The sequence below is a fragment of the Phalacrocorax carbo genome, chromosome 5 (genome assembly GCF_963921805.1).
Source record: "Phalacrocorax carbo chromosome 5, bPhaCar2.1, whole genome shotgun sequence".
Classification (NCBI taxonomy): Eukaryota; Metazoa; Chordata; class Aves; order Suliformes; family Phalacrocoracidae; genus Phalacrocorax; species Phalacrocorax carbo.
In genome coordinates, this window is record NC_087517.1 from 990,904 (window position 1) to 1,012,500 (window position 21,597).

The 21,597-nt window shown below is 53.5% G+C and overlaps 1 long non-coding RNA gene across 3 annotated transcripts in view; it reads right to left on the minus strand.

Annotated features, from left to right (window-relative positions):
• Window positions 1–4,876: 4,876 nt before the first annotated feature.
• LOC135313331 (uncharacterized) overlaps window positions 4,877–21,597 on the minus strand; it is a 19,125-nt gene continuing 2,404 nt past the window's right edge. Inside the window, exons 1-3 of one of the 3 annotated variants that reach the window (XR_010372948.1) lie at window positions 13,787–17,251; window positions 13,464–13,676; window positions 4,877–4,943 (exon numbers count right to left, since the gene is read on the minus strand). This is a non-coding gene — a long non-coding RNA (uncharacterized LOC135313331). Of the gene's footprint in view, window positions 4,944–13,221; window positions 13,677–13,786; window positions 17,252–17,286 lie in introns of those variants that run through there. The other 2 variants (XR_010372947.1, XR_010372949.1) reach the window with 2 other exon arrangements.

Here is a 21,597-nt window from a genome sequence, read left to right on the forward strand (position 1 = left end):
GGGCAATGCGGGGCGTGGGGAGGGGCAATGCTGGGCGTGGCGAGGGGCAATGCTGGGCGTGGGGAGGGGCAATGCTGGGCGTGGGGAGGGGCAATGCGGGGCGTGGCGAGGGGCAATGCTGGGCGTGGGGAGGGGGGCAATGCTGGGCGTGGGGAGGGGCAATGCTGGGCGTGGCGAGGGGCAATGCTGGGCGTGGGGAGGGGCAATGCTGGGCGTGGGGAGGGGCAATGCTGGGCGTGGCGAGGGGCAATGCTGGGTATGGCAAGGGGCAATGCTGGGCGTGGGGAGGGGCAATGCCGGGCGTGGCGAGGGGCAATGCCGGGCGTGGCGAGGGGCAATGCTGGGCGTGGCAAGGGGGGCAATGCTGGGCGTGGGGAGGGGCAATGCTGGGCGTGGCGAGGGGCGCTGCCGGGCGTGGCGAGGGGCGCTGCTGGGCGTGGCGAGGGGGGCAATGCCTGTCATGCCAGCTCCAGCACCACTCTGAAATGACCGCGGTGCTGGCGCCTGCGATGCGGGGATGGGGGGGAGCTGATTATTTATAACTTAGCTGAGTTACTGAGGCAGCAGCAAGGAACTGCTTACACAGGAGCTCCCCAAAGCCAGGTTTAGGAGTCATTACTACTCTTCTAATTTATGTGTAAATTGGGTTTGCTTGATGCATACAGTGAAATATGTTTTACTGGAGTCCTTCTTGGTGCAGAACTGCTGTGTCACTAGTGGGTGCGTGCCTTGTTTGTATGAGACAGGTAAAATTCCTTGGGTTTCAGTACTTCTTCTATGCTTTCCCTGCAAGCCCTGGGCCCAGCCTGGTGTGAGCGCAGCCTCCAGTTGAGTTCAGCGTGGCTGAACCTCGGTTTGAGCAGTGTCTGAGGATCACATCGAGCAACTCTCACTGCTGCCATCCATCAGCCCGAGGAGCAGCTGCACCCACTCAGCTAACACATCGCCTCCTCCTGCCTTCCTCCCCTGGCCGGAGGGTCCTCCCGGCTCCTCTGCCCCGGAGCCACAGATCACAGGGCTGGGGGTCACCAAAGCAAGTTCCTTGCCCATCGCTGGACTCGCACGCTGCCCAGCGTGCCCATGGCAGCGACGAGAGGTCTCCCCGGGTTTACCTGACCTGCTTCTCGAGAGTGGGGCTGCTCCCGACCCCGATGCCCCCGTGCCGCGATGGGGGGGTGCACCCACAGCCTCGCCGGGCCTCAGGCCAGCTCCTGACCACCCCGCTCCGCCAGCCAGGCACGGCCACGCTCCCGGCCACCGCCGCGTGTTCAACACCTCAGCCGTGCTCCCCGTCCCCTTCCCCTCCCACGTCCTGCAGCCACCGATATTCCATCACACCACCTGAGCAGCTGCAGATTTCAAATGGACATTGGAAAACACAGAAAAACAAGTCTGTGTGGGGTAATGTGGGTTTTATACCTCAGCCCTGACTCCCTGCAGCATGCTCTGCTGCTCAGGGAAGAGTCTTTCACCTCTTTGCTGTTATCCCAGCGAATTAGCACGGGTTGGGATCCTGCTCTCCCTCCCGTCCAGCCGTGGCTCCGGTGGAGCCTCCTCCTTTCACACTCCTGCTGCAGCAGAAGGAGCGAGAAACCAGGGGGAAGCCCAGGAGGATCCCTGCTTGGCATGAGCAGGAAAACACCGCCGAAAAGTCACTTGGAAACAGCAGGACGCGTCCCCTGGCAGTACAGCATGGAAATGCGATGCCTTTGTACAGCACAACGAGGGCTGAGGGGGGTTACACCAGCGGTGGAAACACCCCCCCGCAGAGGACGCCTGAGGTGAGCCAAGCGGGGTGCCAGGAGCCCCCTCGGCCGCCCCCAGCCCCCAAGCCGGGGCGGAGGGCTGCCCCGCCGGGTCAGGGTGCTGGGCGCCGCGAGCAGCCGCGCCGGCTGGGCCGTCACCAGGAGCACGTCCCGGCGGGCGGCCGGGACCTTTGTTTTCCCCGCATTGTCCCCCGAACCTATTCAGTCGTTAAATAAATGTGCTGTGCGGCGGGTCTGCAGCGAGCTGATACGAGAGGCGGTCGGTGTCGGTGCTTGTGTTTGTACGGGTGAAAGGTTTTATATCTGCTGTTTGAAAGTTAAACACAATGCAACAGTTTGGTAAATAAAGATGAGGTTTCTTGTTCTCCGTCGGCGAGGGACGGGGACCTCGGGCAGGCAATCTCCTGCCTGGAGCCAGCAAGCAGGGAGAGGGAGCGGGACGTCCCCACACGCACGTGAGCGGTATCGGTTAAGCGCACATTGTTCTGTCTCTACCAGACTTACACCGAATCGACGGAGCACAAGGTTGGTTCTGTGCAAGTGACCCAAAAGCAGCCCCGCCGGGCATCCCTTTGGCCAGGCACGGGGGTCCCGGCGGTACCGTCCCCATCGCCGGGTCCCAGCCCGGCCGCAGCCCCCCTGCTCCCCGCACTGGGGGGCCGGGCGGGCTCTGCTGACGCAGGCATCGCCCCGCGCGTTTTCCACGTGAAACATCATTGCTGTTTTAAAAGGCCCGTCGGGAACGGCAGGGACCGCGGGCGGGAAAGCTCCCGCGCGAGGGGAAGACGATGAAACGCGCTGGAATAAATGGCTTCATTCAAAGCGGAGCTGAAAAACACTACATTGATCCGATGGTTTCAAACGGCTTTTCAATAGCGGCGAACAGTGGCGTCCCGCTGAGTTCAAAAGATGGTCTTGTCTGGGCTGAAACAAGGCCCTTTAAACATTGCCATCATTCAGGACATTTCAGACACACACGCGCTTTTGCTGCCTCCCTCCCCCTCTCCCCTGTGGAAACTTCCCCATATAATTGATCTTTTCAGGAAGAGAGAATAACAGACTCAGGGTCCCATCCTCTTGCAGCGGGAGTCAATGGGAATTTGGCTAATGGCTCTCCCGGGAGCGGAGCGAGCCTTCGATTTCCAATAGGGGAGCAGCCGAGCGCTCCAGGAGCAGGTTCATCACAGTGCCTGGGCAGCGGCGGCTGGCGCGGGGGACGGCGGCGCGCACGGCCCCGCGCACCGTGCCGGCGCCGGGGGCCGGTGCCGGGAGCCTTCCCCTGCGGAGCTCCTCCCGGGGCGAGCAGAGCACCCTGTGCCCCGGGGCAGGTGAGCACAGGGCAACGGGACGCGGAGCACAAGGGCAGCCCCGACGCGTGGCCGAGCAGTTCAAGCCCTCAGAGAATTCACGTTTAGAAACAGACTCAACTTCCTCCTGTTCCTTTCCGAAGGATGCTTGGTGACAGCGCACACCCCAGCCAGTGGTCACCACGTGCTGTCCTCATGTTCTCCACCAATATTCTCCGCAGGAAAATCAAAGCCTTGCTGGGAGCTGCGAAGGCTTCCCCTGGGCTGTGTGTCCGGCTGCTGCCCGCGGCGCAGACCCACCGGCGCTGCCAGCCCTGGGGGTCCCTGGCCCCTCCGTGCGGTAACCTCTCCTCTGCAGGAGATGCCCCCTTGACACGGCGAGGCCCACCATGGCGCAAACTCTCTCCCAGGTTGACAAATAGGTGATTTCACTCATATTTCTTTCAAAAGCAAGGAGACGACTTGAAGAGTAAAGTGCCATCTAATCTGTGCCCAGAGATGCAGAAACAGTTTCCACATTTTTTCCAGGAAAACCGTACGACAGTTATTTTGATCAATGCACAGACACTTCAGAGCTGCTGCGTTACGCTGGTGCCAGACAGGTGCTTTGCACAACCAGATTTTGCTGCTTTTTACCATGACAAAGGAATCGGGTTCATACGAATAAATCTGTAACTAGACCACACACAATTATTAGGCTTAATACCAATTGTCCCTCATTAATGTTTCAGAGGAGCGATTAGCATTTTGAGGCAAACAAGGTGTACTTATTTAGCGGGACATGACCCAGCTGTCATTAAATTATATCTATGCTTAATGATGTTCAGAGGCAGAGAGCTTACAGTCTGGGCAACAGCGAGCAGAGGGGGAGGGGGGGAGGCCACCCCCTGCACCTCCTCTTCCGCTGCAAGGCGACCCCCAGCTCCATCTCAGCAGCCACCACTTCGGTGCACAGTTACTTTGGGGCAGCGCCTGTCGCTCGTACGTCACCTGCGGCGGGGTGCAAAGCAGCAGAGTCCTGTCGGAGCCCCCTCCCCAGTGTCGCCCCGGCACAGGCTGTGCTTGGAGATCTGAGCAGTGGGATCCCCGCCGAGACCCCCCCCTCAGGTGGTGGTTTTGGCAGGGCAGCAAACGGAATCACAGAATGCCCCGAGCTGGAAGGGACCCACAAGTATCATCTAGTCCAACTCCTGTCCCCGCACAGGACAAAGAGCCAGGTGGCTGCGAGGTCTCAGACGAGGCTTTGCAGGACTGACTGGTGCTGGGGAGGGTTAGAGGAGCCTGTCCTGGTGGGACAGGGGCAACAGCGGGGACGATCTGTGCTGCTAGAGGAGCCCTGTGGGGAGGGAGCAGCCAAACCTGGGCTGGGGGCGAGCGGGTGCTGCCTGCTTGCTGGTGATGCCCAGGGAAAGCCGAGCGTGCCGGTGGCGGGGGGATCCTCTCCCGCGCCCCGGCCGGGCTGCCTGGAACACCCTTTCTGCCCCATTGCACCCCATTGCGGTGCAGCGAGGCTCCCCGGGGAAGGTCTGCAGAGAGGGCACAGCGCTCCTCTGCACCGGCCCAGGCCCTGGGAAGCGGGGGCTGCGTGTTCCAACGCGGTGTCGGAGGCACGGCTGCCTGCCCGCGGGGTCGCGTCGGGCACCGAAGGCGGACGTGCCTTCCCCACCCCCCGGTCGGGACGGAGAGCCCGTCCGCTCCAAAGGGCCATCGCCGGCGTCCGGCTGGGCAAGCTTTCAGGGGCCCAGCACCTCAGCTTCTCACAAAATTGTGTTATTTATAGAAAACCTTATAACTTACTCAGCAATCGAAGATTATTATCAAAAGCAGTTGAGGAAACGCAGCACAGAAGGTCATCATTTAGCTGAGGAACCTGTAAACAGCAGAGGCCAGGAGTGAGTGTCATAAACAGACGCGGCCAAGGGGCTCATGACAAATGTTAAAACATTTAGAGAAAAAAATGTTGGTTGCGCTGCCAAATTTTAATTTAATTAGGCATTGTTTGGGTTTTTTTCTTTTTAATGCGATTTGTTTATGGCTGTTCATTGAGAGGCATCATTGCCATGGCAACGGGCAGCAAATACACCTTGTAAGGGGCGCGGAGAGCGCCGTGCCATCCGCAGACGCCCGTCACTCATGTGCCAAAGGAGGAGAAGGGGGCATTCGTGCCAGAAGGACATCAAAAAGTCTCAGAACAAATTAGGACTGTAAGTGGTGAATAGCTAACTGTACTCACAAGAACACTTTCTCGGTCTTTCCCAACTTTTTCACAACGCTCATGCTTAAGCATTGAAAGAACAGAGGGAAAATTAAACAAAGCTGTGGGAGGAATGCCGAGTCCACCATCTGATTTTGATTTGGGGTGGGTTTGTGGCAAAATCAACTATTTTTTTCTTGCTGGACAGACTTTGCAGACACTTAGCAGCACAATCAAGATGCAGCATTTGGCAAAAAATCCTCAACAGTGTCTGCCCGGTAAGTCTGCAATGGGAAAACAAGCTGAGAAGTGCTGCGTTTCCCTCTTTTCTTGTGGGTTTGTGGGAGAGAGAACATTACGTGCGTTATGGAAACACCAGAGTTTAAGTAGCTCAAGAGAAGAAAAAGGGAGGCGCTGGCGGGTGGGCTGCGAGCGCGGGCAGGGGGCGGGAGGGGTGGCGATGGTGCTGCCGGCAGCACCCGCCGCTCCAGCCCGGCGTCCAGGGGACGAGGCTGGGCCATCATCTGCGCATTTGTCCATCACGAGCAAGTGAGAGCTCCCGGGGGTCAGGTTCAGCCTCGATGTGCCGTCGGGGGCTTGACTCCATCCAGCCTCTCCTGCTCCTCCCGGGGATGACGCCGATAAGGGAGGGGGGAGGCTCTGGTGAGCACCCCCGGGTTTTACAGCGTTTTTCTGGAGCTGGAAGCTTTTTCCAAGAGTAACTTTTAACTTGCAATAGAACCAGATGCACGGTTTTAGCCTACTGAAACGCCAAAAATCTAAACTGAGAAAAACCCCCACCAATCTTCAATTAAATGCAGAGGCTTGGTTAATTCCTTTTATTTCCCGACTGCGTTCCTATCGATGTCCCTGGTTTCCAGCTGCAGAGGAGCATAGCGCTGCACCGCCTACACTTCCTTTGCTTTTAAGAGAGTGCTGCAGTTCACAGTGTCACCCATTCAAACACGACGCGAAACTCTCGGGGTCGTTCTGACTGCCACGGAAGCGAGTGAAAAATCTGCCGCTGACTCCAGCGGATCAAAAGCTTCATAACTAATTTATAGCTAAATACATTATTAAGATTTGAGTTCCTTATAACATATCCCAAATTGCCGCAGCTGTTTGAAGGGGCGCTGGCAGGACCGTGCAGCTCGCCCCGCTGCAGGACGCCAGGCTGGAGGGGCAGCGAGCCCTCCGCCCCGCAGCCAGCGCAGGGGGAGGCGATGGGTTCGCATTCGGCACCACTTACATCGCGTGGGCTTGCTTAAAACCTGACCTCATCATACATCTCATTTCCTTTCTGAGGACAGCTGCCTGTCTTTGCCACCAAAACAGCACCCTGGCACGATGCGCTTGCTCACGAATGTGCCCAACACCGGTAAGCAAGCTCCCAAAGCTTGCGTGTCCAGGAGTTTTTATTCTACGTTGCCCCGAGAGGCTGGAGGAGCCACGCGCCTGGGGCTGGCGGAGAGGTGGGGACGGGGGAGCCGGGCAGCCCCCGTGCCGCGGAGGTGGTGGCGGAGCCGTTGGGGTTTTCCTCGTCTCCCCAGACCCAGTATCGCAGGGGAGGAAGCGAGAGAGGCGAGACTGGAAAAGGCAGAAGTAAACTTCATGTGACTCAAACCAGCCCCCCAGCTGAAAATGACACACCTCTCGTGGAGGCGCGTGTGACGTTCACAGACACGCAGCATGGCTGTTATTGCATGCAATCCTGGGAAGCAGCGCAGTTGCCCATCCGAAGGGGATGAGGGGTGGGACCCGGAGGGAGGCAGCCGGCACCACGGCACCCCCAGGCTGGGGCTCCTCGTAACCCGGGGAGGGGCTGCTCCCGTTTCACCCTTCTGGTACAGCACAGCCTTCACGCCATCTTTTCACGGAGAGATCTGGGACTGAGAACGTGGCACACCTTGTACAAAACTCCTATCTACTATTTCAAATTGTCCTGCTCGCAGAATTAATTAACATCTCTTTCTTGCCCTCACTGCAGCAGACCTGGTAGGACAACTGGCATTTTGACAGATGACTATGGATATTTTCGTACAGAGATATAACTGGGGAGGGGGCATGGGTCCTCGTTCGCAAATTGTTTAATCACAGAGTTACAGAATCCCAGAATGGTGGGGGTTGGAAGGGCCCTCTGGAGACCATCCAGAGAGAGACAGGACTCACTCTGGGCGTGCAGGCTGACTGGGGAGCCAGCAGCACTCCTGCTGTCTCAGAGCACATGGAGCCCATAGGATCTGGGAAATTACCTTGCTCCGGGGAAAAACAGAGACTGAGCCCAGCACCAAGGCGTGGGAGCCTCCACCATGGGACTGAAACGCGGCTTGGGGCCAGGGCGAGAGACCAGGGAACGAAACTCAACCAAGTGTCCAAGGAAAGGAGAACAGAGAGCCCAGAGCGGGCAGGTCCCCGGCGGCATCTCCCACCCGCCCTCTCCTCCCAGTGCGACCCAAGAGCTCGCTCGGTGCCCCCCAGCAAGGCGAAGCCCCGCCGGACAATGATGGCAACAGGAGAGGGGGGGGAATAGTGGTCAGAAAGAAATACATTTAGGCTGGAAATAAAAGCTTCCAGCCACGAGGGAGGAGCTGCTGCGGAGCAGTGTAGCAGCGTAAATGCTACTGGAAGGTGACGGTGTTCCTATGGAGTCTGGAGGAAACGCCGGTGGGAGCAGGCGATGCTCCCAGCTGGGAGCGCCCGCGGGCCCTGCAGCAGCTCGGTCGGGGACGGTGTTGCCAGGAGCAGCCCAGCACAGGGGGAGGGATGGCGACCCACAAAATCCCCCCTCTCCATGTCCGGCTCTGAGCCTCTCCCTGGTTTTGCCTCGGGCAAACCAGAGCGTTCACTGGCGGTTACGTTTCCCGCACCGGCGCGTAGCGGTGCACGTGCCCAAGCACCTGATAGCCTCGACTGGCCGTCCTGTTCTGTAAAGGCATCACTAGCGGGGCACACCCACGAAACACTGGGCTGCGGTAAGGCACAAGTCATCTCCCCCAGAGGAGGAATGGCCCATAATAAGTCACAAGAGACAGAATAAGATATGAAGGTCACTCACTTAGGCGTGGAAATAAATTATATTGTACCATCAACTAAGTTTCTTCAGCCAGTCATAAAGCAGAATACCGCTAAGTAATTTACTTGCAGATGACGGTTATAAAACACTCACACTCTAACAAATCAAAGGGTGCCATGCCACCCGAACCCCCGAGCCGTACCTGCTGGGGATGAAGGGGGAAGCCTCTGACCCCCGCCCACCCCGTCCTGCGAACCCCTGGCCCTCACACCTCTCCCTGATGTCAGGTCCTTGCGCAGGCCACACTCCAAGTCTTGAAAAAAAAATCATAACAAAGTAAAAAATTATCAGTTCCTGCCCACAGTAAATGACCATTTCTTGTAAGCAAGCCTGAGAAGTGATTGCTTATTTACAAGGCACAATTATAAGGACAATGAGATTTTGTCACTTCTTTGGCACCTCATCACCCCCAAGATGGAAGATGCTGCCAGGCCAAAGCCTCCGGTGACCGCGCTGCCGGGCACCACGTCCCATGCAAGATGCATAAAGCTCAGATCTAATCTCCAAGCTCAAACTACCTCCAAAGCCTGCAGCCAGAACTAGTGCCTGCACCTGAAAGGAGGCCTAAGTTCTTTCGTGACGTCTTTCCGCTGACAAGCACAGGGAAATTTGGTATCCATAAGATGCTGTCTTTCATAATAAAGCTCAGGTGCCACTTTTTTTTCTTCCAGAAAATGTGATACACCCCTATTTCTGCTAAAAATAATAAATACTGATTATTTTGTGAGGCAACGGGTTGATAGGAGATATACACAAAGCAATACCTCCTTGAACATGCATATAGTTAACATACAGAAGGCAGCAGAGCTATACCACCCAGAGCAGACGCAGAAGGCGATGCAAAGCAAAACCAACAAGTGTTAAAATAACAGGGCAGAGACTGCAGCAAGGTTACGTTGCTGAGAGGGTGGAAGCAGTCTCTAGGGTATAATAGGTTTTAAATTGGAGGCCTCTACTTAAAACCCACAGGAAATAAGAAGGGTCAAAAAGGCAAAAAATTGCACAACTGTTATATTACTTTAAAAGACAATCTAATTTCTCCTTCAGAAATTGCAGCGGTTTTTTGGAAGATGTCTTTGACAAAAGATGTCATAATTCAGGTCCTTTGCTGAATGAGAGAGCGGCCAAGAACCGGGAGTTTTATTCAGCCGGAGTGTTTCCGTGAGCGCGCCGCAGAGCTGTGGCATTTTACAAATCTGATTCAGTCTAAGCTGGGGGGGGGGGTCGAACGCGGAAAGACAAATCGCAGTAGGTGAGACGGGCCCAAGGCTGGCGCTGGATGCTCTTACTTGGAAAATACGCAGCGCAAGGGCGCGCTGGCGTGGGTGGCGGAGGAGCCCCGAGCCCCCTGCGCCCGTCCCGCCATGGTGTGGCAGGACCAGCAGAAGTCCTGCACCAGGCCCACGCTCAAACGCTGCAAATCCTGCTGGCAGAACCTGCTGACCCATACGGTGAAAAAAAAAAAAAATACAGCATCTCCTTTCACTCGTCCTCATCCCACCCCGCTCGCTTGGGCGGGGTTTTCCTCCTCGGTTTGCCACGGTGCGCTGGAAATATCAGATCTGCCGTGGAAAGAGGAAGGTCTGCCAGCACCCAGAGCCCTCGCTCCGCAGGCACGCTGCGAAACCTTGCACACACTTCTGTTTTCTGCCACTGCCGTGCCGCCGTGGAGCCGGGGGGAAGCCGGGGAGAGGTGGGCGCGGGCGGGGGAAGCCCTCCAGCGGGCGGTGGGGTCGGCGGGGGCTGGCCACGGAGCAGCGCTCCGAGCGCGAGGGGCTGGAAGGTCACGCCACGTTTGCTCCAGGGATGTCTTTGGGCAGCACTTTTCAACCCGTGACTTCTTACCACCCCCGTCTAGCAACCCAACCCAACCGCTCCTCCACGCAACAGCCCGCCATGACATGGTCTGGGTTTCAGCCTATTTCTCTAAAAGCTGGAAAACCCTAAGAAAGGCAGGGGATGATACAAATCAAATGTAATTCTCTGACACTCTTTAGACGTTTTCTCTTTTTCTGCCACTATAATGTCTCGTTTCTTGCTCAAAATATGTAATTCTACAAATCTGTTGCTTGGGTTTTTTCTCAAGATGCTGCACTCTCTACACCTTTCCTTGTGTTAGACCACATTGCCCTGATAGGACACTCCGGTTTCACTGGGGCACATTCAGGCCTAGTGTGAAGCTAACTTCTGGTTTTACTCTTCCCAACTATCAAAGGAGCGGGGCAGAATCTCAAAAGAGCTCACGTTTTCACCAATCTCTCCCAGCAGCAAAGACACGACAGCAAGGTTCAGCTCCACGCTGCCAAAGTATTTGTCCATCCTCTGCAGTAAAATAAAATCTCAGTAATGCACATTTTTCTGTAGACTGAGAAGTCTTCTTTTGCATTTGAAATACTGTTTTATATTTCCAATTTTTCAGTAACTTATTAATTTGTGAGCTCAGCAGGACTATGCCCCATGTCATGTGTCCCAGTTGCATCCCATAAATATTTAACACTACGGGAAAACAATAATTTTCTAACTCAAAACACAGCGTTACAGAAATTAAACAATTGCTAAGTGACCACTGCGCTTTTTCATGAATCCCATCTACTTTATTAAACCAAGACAAGCCCAGATAGCCAATTACAATGCACTAAAATGTACTGTCAACTGACTGGGAAAGGCTATTATATTTTCAGCTTCCGTGTAGTTCAATGAAAATTAGAGTTAAATGTGTATTTTGAATGCAATAGGTTATTACTATGAAGTTAATCATACCATTACTTTTTATTGTGGGTCGGTACATAGAAGTTTTAAGGGACCCTGACAGAGAGGAATAAATGAGGCCAGCCCTCACTGCTGCCCCTGACAGTGGGATACCGCGCCGGGCTTACTGCACCCTCCTGAAGCCTTCTCAAATCGTGTCACTTGTAGAATTTCCACTTGACTTTTGCAAACATTAAATGTTCTTGTCACCGAGAACTAATTAAGAAATCTGGACCACTATTGCTGAGCTAATTTTGTTCAGGTTGACTGCATGTTCAAATCTGACTCTAGATGCTCATCTAATGTATACTGTGACCAACTATTTCGGTTGGATTAAGGTAATTACCTAGCTCAACACTTTTCTGATACATTTTACAGTAATGGAATCCAAAGCTTTTATATGCTTCTCCACCTTCACTTCAGAGGATTGGGAGGGTGAAGCTCTGCTTGAGGACAGAAAAGCCAAAGCTCAGCTAATGACCAGCCTACAGGACAGCTCAGCTCAGCTCAGGCTCCCCAGTTCGGGAGGCAGCGAACCAAGTGCCGCCCTAAAAGGCTTTATTTTCACAGACCTGAGAAACAGCCTCATCACTGGCAAGAGTGACGGGACCTGCTTCGCATCTGGGGAACCAGCGACCCCGTGACTGAGCCGAGCAGGCCGGGGGGCTGCACGGACCCACTGCGCCCTTCCCCAGCACCCGGCCCTTCGCACCCCGGAACGCTGCGGCGGAGGCAGGCAGGGACGCGCAGTCCTGGACCGCGTGGGTAGTCCCTGGCGCACTAAGCCCCCCCCTTGCTGCGGCAGGCTGCCGCCCAAAGCACCAGGCTCACCTCGCGGGCAGCGAGCAAGTGCCCTTGCTCTGGGCGTATTAAAGACGCTGCGCCCACAAAGGAAAAGCCCCGTAATTCTGCAGCACACCTGACGCGCCATGAGCGCAGCGCGAGGGGAGCAGCCGCAGGTGGTACCTTCCACGCGACCACGGCTCACACCCTTCCGACACAGCATCCTTCAGCTGTTCACCACGATCGCATCTCCCAGTCCTGCAGCCGCTCACCACGTTAGTCCCTGGGGTGAGATACAGGGATGCACCAGAGGGAACGAGGCAGGGAGAGGGGATTTTCCACCGCGCCAGAACACGAGCAGTGAACAGGAACTACTGGAAAAGCCACTGCAACTAAACCGAACCGCCAACCATTTCAGAGGCGGCAGCGAACGAACACGTGTGGCGCGTGGGACGCCGGCGTGCCCTCTGCACGAGACTCCCCTCTGAAGATAAAAGCCATCACAGCTTTGCCCCTGCCTTGGCCGAGGAGGCTGGCCGAGGGGTGCAAGGAAGGTTCATCCCGAAGGGCGTGCAACAGGATGGCGGGTCGTAACCTGGGGACAAGGGGAAGGCTCCCCGACGCCGACCCCGGCGTGAGGGTGGTGGTGGCTGCCCGCACGCGGCGGGAGGAAGGACTCGTCCCGGGAAGGCACTGAGGACGCGGCCGTGGCTCGCTGGGGCGCATCACCCGGCCTACGCCACGCAGGCGCTGGTCCCCAGACAGCTCCAGGGTTAACGTCGCCTGCTAAAAAAAAGGATGAAAAATAGAAAAGCATGAACTGCCATTCAAAGGGCTGGGATTTCTTCCTAAGCTCATCGAACCTGGGAGGCGCAGAGCCGCCACCCTGTGACTCCCACTGTTTTCTCACATACGGATGGACGGCTACCACGAGGGCTTCCAGCAGCCTGCTCCAAACCAGTACACTGTGGGCTGCAACGCAGGGGTCTCTTACTGGGGAGAAGAGGGTGCCGTGTGGTGGCCCTTGCCCCCTCCTCTCTTCACAGGAGAGGAGATGTCCACGTAACAGGGAGAGCATTGCTGAGGCAGCAGCAGCGTTTTGAATTCGTGGGCTTCCTACACGCCTTGTTTCCATACATACCCGAACCCTTCCTCGTCATTCTGCTAGTGTTTAATTTCCTCCTATGCAATGGTTTGCAGAACTGATGCCAGGGCCTGTGCGCTTCTCCATTTTGTGCACAACATCAAACAGCTTGGGGGGGGACAACGATGACAGTACATAGGCATTTTTTAAGCGACAGTATCAGATTATCTTTATTGTGCATTATAACGTTGCATTACAACCACGCTGAAGACCCCATAGCTATTTCTAGTTAAATTAGACACTGTGCCAAGAACAGAGCTTTCTCCCAGAAGAGGTTTTAAAGATGGGGATTGAACATCTCGGCACACATCTCGCGTGCTCTTTGAGACCTCCTGTCACTTACAAATCATCTCCCTCCCGTAGCATGCTTCTGCAGTCAATACCAACCACAACACTTCAAGAAAAAAGTGTTTAAGTAAAAAAATTTTGAAAAAAGACACGGACTTACTTTTCATAATGTCATGGTAACAAGGAACAACAGGAGTCTGCCAGTTTTTATTTTCTTGAGCCTTCTGGGTCTTCATCACCAAGGACGCTGGTGGTGGGGACTTCACGTGTTCGTGCTGATGCGGCTGTACGTGACCAGCAGAAAGGCCACCTGCCTGGCCTGAAGGCCACGAGTTCTTCCTTCTTTCTGCAACCAGCTGCCTCATGTCCTGGGCTGTATGGAAATGCACGCACCGGCGTTAGACAATAGAGCCAGTGGGCATCCTCCTCCTCCTCCTCCTCTTGCTGCTGCCACTGCAGCATCGGATACGAGTTTGGAGTTACCTCTTTATTTTTTCCCTGCATTCTTCCTTACTGGGAGTTTTCAAACCACAGAAATGCCACGCTCCCCAAACCTTCACAAAGGTAAAGGAACACGAGCAAACTTTGGTGAGGTGATTAAACGGTGCTTGCTATTTCAAAAGCGCAAGGGGAGCCCAGCCTTCCTGAAATCAGGCACTTACGCTCTCCAAGGCCTTAAGCAGAAATTTATCTACAGACTTGGTATGCAGAGACCTTGCACGCAGCCAGCTCAGGTGTTCTCACCTACTGACACAGCCCATAGGGAGAGCATAACACCTCCAAATACGGTCTTATGCAAAAGGTGCGATTTCATTAATTAGTAAGAAATCCTCCCAACAAAAGAGCTGGCCTGGATGTTTTGATGTGCAATTTCACAAGGCATCAATGGCATTGCAGTGCATCGCGTTGCATAAACCTGGTGAGGAAGACGTGGAAAACGACCCCTCTGCACGCGGAGGTCAGCTGGGGTCAGTGGCAGGACGTGAGAGGCACAGCCCGTCCCTCACCCTTGCCAGATGCACCCCTTTGTGAGCAGGCAGAGATGGGGGCAACAAGGTAAACTCCCTTGAAGTGCTGCAACGTCCCCAGCGCCCTGGAAAGGCTTTTAGTTATTTGTTACAACTCAAACTCCCAAGAGAGATGAAAGCAATCCCACGCTTTTGGGGGACGGCGGGCATTAGGCAGCCACCTCGAGAGCTGCTGCTGCCCCTCCTGCCCCGAGAGAGGCTGCCTCCACGTCTCGGTGGGGACGGCAGCAACCAGAGGCTTCACGTGCCGGACTGTGAGCAGCTGGTGGCTTTCCGTGCTTCCACCAGAGCTCTCCAGCCCTCGTCTGCTCTGGCCTTGCCCCCCGCCAGCAGCTGATCCCACGTCAGACCCAGGCTGGTGCAACCCTCCCGGCGCAGGAGGGTCACGGAAGACCCAAGGAAGCCCGCATCGTTACAGCTTTATCACTCACCATTATTTTCCTGGGCAGGCATGGAGCTGGAGAAGCGTAAGATGGGGAATGTCTTGTGAAAACTGCTACAGGAAAGTCATCAGAAGCAAGAACCTGAATGCAAATTAAACCACTAACGGTGCAATGCAACAGATCTCGCCTGGGAAGTGAAGACCTTCAGTCTGTTAAAGAGACAGAAGGGCAGCCACAAGACCTTTCCATGCTCCACAGCCAAGATGCTCAATCAGATGAGCTTGGCCTTCACTCCCCTTCAGACCTCGCCCTCCCTGTTAAGCCGCTAACAAGCACCATTTATGATGGTTCTTTCTGGGACGGGGTTGCCTCTATCTTGGGAAATTGGATTGAGCTTATTCCTCATGTACCACAAATTGGGCAATAATTTTCAGTCACCACCCACGAACTAGACTTGAGTCAGCCAACTAGAACTGAAAGGGCCCTCTAAAGCCTATTTCCAGCCTCCTGAAATATCCAGTCTCTAAGTGGACTTAGCACACGAGACGCAGGAGCACCAATATTTATTAGTTGCTGGCGCCGTTTTCCCAACTTAGGCGTGACCCGAGACGTGGTGTGCAGCAACGCAAAGCGCCGGCGCCCAGAACGCCACCATCTGCACCGAGGTTTATTTGCTGAAGTGTGGTCCTATCTAGCGGATTTTCAGCTCACATAACTCGCTTCAGGTCCATCAGCTCCAGCAGGTCCCCAGGAAGGATCTAGACCCGACGCGCTCGGTCTCTGGTCCCGGCTTGCGCGGGCGTGCGGGGCAGCGCTCGCGGGGGGTCTCGGGCAGGAGCCGGCAGTGCTCACACAGACGTGACGGCGGGTGTTTCTCAGCCCAGATCAGATGTCTCCCTCAAACCTAATTTTAAAAGGATTTATTACAAAATACAGAGCACATACGGCACGGATTCCAAAAGAAATCTAACCGCCCACAAGAGAACAGGAGCCCTCGACCATTACGGCACGAGAGGATGACCTATAATGAGCGAAAACCAGGCAGGTTGGGCCCTGTTGCTTTGTCTTCACGCAGCCATTACCAAGAGGAGGGACATCTTATAAATTCATCATTTTTTCTTCAATTTTCGTTTCTTTCTGCCGTTCTATGATTAGAGAGAGGGTACAAGTACAGTTTAGCCCTTTGGTAGAATTTACTTCGGTGATTAAAATAACTGCATGGAATTAGCGCAATTCTAACGTTATTTTTTATCTTGAGTGGCAGAAAATCATTGCTCCTGGGATAATTCTTAACCTAACAGAATGACCTCTATGAAATACATCCAAAAGTTTTATGATTTTCCCCTTCATGCTAATTTAATGTAGCCCAATTGTTTAAGCTGAAAACGAACACATTCCAAATAAAGTAATACAGTTTACAACGAGACACTGTAGGAAATAATTAGGTTGCAAGTTCTGGAGGCTTTAATACGGTTGAAATTATATAACTATCTTTGCATTCCCCGTATGGTCCTATTAAATGCAGTAGGCATTGATGTCGCTAGCTGTCAGGAAGCAAAATGAAAAATAGTTTTAATAGCTGCTCTTTGACCTGTTTTATATTTTATGTCAATTATAACAGCACACAACCATGCATAATTATGAAGCATAGATGCATTAAAATGTACACATAATTTGTGTTCTTATGGCAACCGTTGCATTACGATCTAGAAAACAAACTGACGACTTCCTATTGTTAAGTCATCTTAATATCAAATATGCAAGAGTTTTGTCTGTCTACTTGCTTTGTGTAATTTAAAAAAAAAATATTCTGAGAGACAAGCAAAAATCAGCATGTAAGCGTACATCTGCCATCTGTACCGAGTCTCGCACTCCAGGGAACAGCATTCACCACCACCGCTGAATTAACGCAGCCGCGCATGCAAACAGTCAGGCCTGAGTTTTTAAATGATCCATTTTGTTCACGGTAGAAGTTATTTGCTGGTCCACAGAGGATCCCAACAGTGCTTTGGCTTCACTTGGGTCTTAAACAGCAGCAGTGTGTCTGGTTTCAAATGGGGACAGTCACCCTGCCTTTTGAAGCAAGCTGATAAAGATGAAAACATCGCTTAGGACCTTAAAAAATGTAACATGCCAAACCAAAATTGCACAGGTAAGTGCCTGAGTTTACAGGCGGCTGCTTACAAAATAGTCCTCAGATCTTGTTCCCAACACTGAAAATACTTGTAGGTAAGGCAGAAAACGTAGATGTGTTCACGCTACAAAAAAATTCCCTCGTAAAGCCTTCTCGGAGAGATGCTCTGAAGCGAAGGAATCTGCATCTTCTGCGGCGCGTTCCAGGGTGCCACCAATAACTGCAACACAAGCAAGTATTTTCATGTCCTTTGAGGCGCTGTTAGCAAAGATGATGAGATCACGGGTTTATTTCTCTGCTTCAAGAGGCATCTGAACCACCTCAGGGAACACGCTTCCTACCTGAAGCGTTTCCTTGCTGTGGCTGCCTCCCCCCTGCCCCTTCTCCTCCCCTGCCCCAGGACTGCGAGGAAGCTCACGCTCTGACCGCAGATCTTACTGACGCTTCCAAACGCTCCCGTTTCCAGTGCTGGCACGCGTCAGCCCCCGGCTTCTGTCGTGAAGGCAAGTTCATGGAGCGTTTTTAAAAAAAAACGAAACCTGCGAAGTCTGGAAAATTCATCCTCTGTGAAACCAAGACGTGTTGTATTTTAACTGGGATCTTTCTTGTTGAAGTCATCTGCTCGTTCCACTGCCTGCGGAAGGTTGCAGGAACAGGCAGGGCGCTGTGACGGCGGTGCCAGGACGGGCAAGACCCCTCACGTGCCCTGCATTCGCAGGAAGCCCAGCTGAAGAACAGAGAAATACAAGATGCATGCAAACACCTGCCTTGCAGCTGGCCCTCGGACCCGGCTCCACCGCTGGCCTGGCACGGGAAGGACGGCGGGGTCCAGCTGGGAACACACATGCACGTGGCCTCACCGCCTTATCGGCGTGAATTCAGCATCCGAGGAGGAGGATCTAAAGAGACCACCAGAAACCCCGCGCATGCGGCAGACCTTCCCTGGACACAGGGGGACGAGCCCGCGCTCGCAGACCGGAGCTGGCGCACAGCACTGCTAGTTTACTTTGCACATTTAAGCCCAAACCGCAGTCCCGTTATTTGAAGAAAAGTTGGCAGATCAAACATCTTATACGTCGATTCTTTAATGATGTAACCTTGTGCTCCGCTTAACAAATCCATGCCTTTCTGAAAGGGTGAGCGGAACTTCATGGAAAAATCATGTCTCGCAGAGTCCCCGAGGACAGTTTTGTTGGGTGTCTGTAGGTATCTTCCCATTTTAATCTGTGTTAGAATACTATTACAGAACCCCAGCGGATTAATTCATACTAAGAATATACCCGCAAGATACGACTATTACATTTTGCTTAACATTCAAGACAGGCCAGCTTTGTTTAACACCACTTCCCAGCAGGGGGAAGGAGCGCTTCCTAGGAAGGGGGATCAAGAGAAGGGCAAGAGTTTAAGTTCTCTACCGAGCTGTTGCTTTGCACAGAGCCGTGGGGATGGGGAGAGCACCGCGGCACGAGTCATCCCTCCTGGCCCGGCGTGCCCTGAAGCCCGTGCCTCGACACGCAGGCGGCCTCCGCGTGGTTCCCGCGTGTCTCGGAGGCCGGCGCGGCAGGGTCACCCCCCTGCGCGGTGCTCTGCCAGGAGCTGTGGGGCCGCAGCACGGTTTAGCGCCAACCATCGTTCCTGAGAACACTTGAGCCTTTTGAACTAAGGCTTAGCTGAGATCTCACAAGAGCCAGGCTCCTCCCTCCCCAGCTCAAAGGATCCCTTGGCTGAAGGTCTCGCAGGGCAGGGCAGGGGAGGGAAGGCTCCATCGCATGGCTCTGCTAACAGCCGAGGCTTCAGTCACAGCAGAGCTGAGACAACCAGCGGAGCGCCAAGATTTTGCTCGAGTTACTTTGTCCAGCATGCTTACGGCTGGCTGGAGCAGCTCCCCTGGCTGGGGTTCAAGGGATTGATCCCCACCACAGCTGGCCTTTGCCCCGGGAACAGCAAGCAGTGCTCCCAAGACCAAAACGCTTCCCTTGAAGAACATACCAAGAAATCGAGGGATGACAAAACTGTAGGCGGGAAATATGTTATGTGACCTACTCGAGGGCTTCTCCTCACCCCAAAATAAGCACGCTTAAATAACAAGGGCAGAACACAGCGTCCCCCACCGCCTGACCGAAGCCCCCCGACCTCCCTGCACACAGCCAAGCGCAATCACACCCCACAGCTTACGCGGGCTGTGCTGCCACGTCCAGGGCTGCTGAAGCCACCCTTCTGGGGACAGAGCACGTATGAAGACCAAGTGACGAGCACAGCTCTCCACAGAACAGAGACCACCTCCCTTCTTACTCAGGCACACTTCTGAGCAAAAACACAGGCTCAAAATGCCATTTCCAAACAACAGATACCTAGTAAAAAAAAAAAAAAGAAACAAAAAAACCCCACCTCCCTCGCAGTGCTCTGCTGGTTGAGCACGGCATTGTCCTGGCAGTGCCTCAGCATCCCTTCTGGCTCACCGATTTCTCTAATGGCGTTTTTTTAGGAATATCTGTATTTCCGAGCCTGCCAGAAGTTTTACTTGGTAGAATTTCAAATGTAGAACATGACCTGCAATCTGGTTTCCACTTGCCTACGTATTTTCTTCATCAAAAAGCTGGTTAATACAGTATCTTGGAGAACTACAACTTGCAAACTCTCATTTTATTATGTTCCTGCCCAGCCACATGCCTGGGCCAAGGCTGTTTAGACGTGTGGTATCGCTACAGAGTGCGGAGCCTGAGCTCCATCCCCCAGGCTGCAGGAGGAACCACAACATTCACCCTCAGCAGCCACTAAGGTATTTTCGCCAGGTCTTCGTATGGGCCTCTTCGCTCTTTCAAGTAATCCCGTGGTTGGAAAATGCCATCTTTAACACAAGGAACTCGCCCCTAACAATTCCCAGACGAGCTTTCAGCAGAAGGGCAGCTTAGGGTTTGGGGTTTTTGGTGGTTTTTTTAAATAAGAAGGAAAAAGGAACTGATTTAGGGCGTTCCCTTTGATTTGCTCGGTGTTGCACTCAAATATAAGCAATTTAAAAAAAATAAAAATAAATCTGAAGTCTCCAGGCAGCCGCTGACATGAGCCACCACTACAGGCACTTAATGCCTTGCGCCTTTAACTCTGCGTAGGGACGACGCTGTGCTTCTCTTACCTCTTCCACCTGGGTCCCCGAGCAGAAAAGAAGGGCAGCACCCGGAACACGGGGATGGCGCTGGACTCAGCCTTACAGTCACTCGGTTCCTAACAAAGCCACAGCAGGCAGCGTGGCCACACTCACCTTGCTCCCCGCTGCGGCGGGGGCAGCCAGGCTGACGCAGACCCCCGCACCAGGCTGCATCCCAGCAACCCAGAGGAAGGGTCAAAACGTCTTTTTGCTTAGACAGCATTTTAAAAGTGGGTATCTTGCTCTGCTTCATACAGTTTAGGAAATTTAAAGAATCTTACCTATAAGAAAGAGGAGAACAAGGGAAACAGGCTGGTGACCGCAGCTAGTAACTAACACTTGGGGTGGATGAACTTGGATGAAGATTTCTCAAATGCTCTAAAATAAACCGAGATGAAAACGTCTCAGCCCCGTTTAATTTACCCTGCGTATTCAGCTAGTAAAGAGTTTGAAGCCGCATTTTTCCTTCTCCAATTACTTTTCAAGTTGATTCTGCAGATTTGCACAAAACTGAGGTCCTGCCTGAAACAGGAAACCAGGAAAAGAACCGTTTCCTTGTCCCCGCTCTCAGGCCAGCAGTCGCTCGGTTATTTACGTACAATTCGCTACTTTTGATCTTGAAGCATCACCCGTTCCCTTGGCGCTAGGCTTTACCACGCTCCAGAGGCAAATCTGGGTAACGCTGTAGGTTGTTCGGAACTGGACGAGCACTTGAGGACGTTTCACCCCTCAGGGGCTGGCACAAAGAAACAGGCACCCCGCCACCCCTCGCTTCTGGCCGACGGGCGGGAGGGAACACCGGCGGCACCAGGCAGAGGTACCCAGCCACGTAACTGACGTCAATGCCGATTTTATCTGGTTTTGTGATGCACAGTATTGCTCAGCACTCAGTTTACTAAGCGATAAGCATGAACTCTCAGAGTAAAATCCTCCAGGGAACGGGAGATCATCAGATCCCCAGAAAGCAAGCGTTTTACTTGCTTTCCTCACCTTACGACCAGCTTCTTGCATAAAAACCTGGCAGAGACTGAAGAAGTAAGTGAGGAGCCTCAGTGAGTCTCCAAGGCGGCTGCTGTCACGGCTTTACAGGAATTCAGAGCTGGTTGCTGCAGTGGAGGAAGAACTTCCCCGAGTTATTTACTTGCTGCGATACCTTTGCTCTGTTGGAAGCTTTGATTTCAGCCTTCCCCACCCCGCACTGTTAAATTGTCACACACGCTTGTAAACAGGAGGCTCCGGCGTTTCCCTCGGAGTGGTTTGAGCAAACTAACATCATAACAAGAGTGTTTATGGAAAAATGCTTAAGCACTGAAGCAGAAAGGGCTTAGCACTGATCAGACCTCTCTTCCACCTTTATTCTTCACTATCCACATTGAAATGCAAATATCAGCGCAGGGTTTCCACCAGCGTGCCACTCACAAATTGAAAAGCAGTTTTTATCTATGCAAATGTAAGCATGGTAATTGAAGTTAATCAATCAATGCTAGCTTTCACTAAAACCTTGAACATGATTGAATAAAGTAATTATCATTCAGCAGAAAATGATGAAGTTGTAGACAGCATGAACCTTATTAAAGGAGGATTTTGAGTCACAATGGCTTAAT